Consider the following 399-nt stretch of genomic DNA (forward strand, 5'->3'; position numbering starts at 1 on the left):
TAGTTTGTTAGGTTAGGTTAGGTCCAATTTATAAGTCCCTATTGTAATCCCCATTGCCCAATAAATCATTATTAAGTATATAACTAGAAAAGGTTCCTCTTGTTTTATTTGTGGCCATATATGTAAACATCTAGCGACTGAGCCTGCGCGTAACTGGAACCCGAGCCCCCACGACGAATTAAGTGACGGATTCGCTTAATTCAAGTAGTGGTCACCCGCTACATAAAAGCATAGTCCCGCCAGAGGCATTTTATTACACAATTTCTTTATTCATTTATTTACAGGACTATATTCGTTGAGAGCTATGCTACACGAGTTATTTATTAAGTCCTTTATTCGAACACTGTATTTACCTTTCTTTGATGATTTATATATGATTTAACAGTGTTAACGGCTACC

At 36.8% G+C, this 399-nt stretch overlaps 1 protein-coding gene across 1 annotated transcript in view; it reads right to left on the minus strand.

Moving 5' to 3' along the window:
* Positions 1-399, minus strand: part of LOC117104676 — a 30,978-nt gene that overhangs the window by 6,826 nt on the left and 23,753 nt on the right. The window lies entirely within an intron of this gene.

This window comes from Anneissia japonica, unplaced genomic scaffold, assembly GCF_011630105.1.
Source record: "Anneissia japonica isolate Jap-2015-1 unplaced genomic scaffold, ASM1163010v1 scaffold287712_len2945570_cov188, whole genome shotgun sequence".
Taxonomy (NCBI): domain Eukaryota; kingdom Metazoa; phylum Echinodermata; class Crinoidea; order Comatulida; family Comatulidae; genus Anneissia; species Anneissia japonica.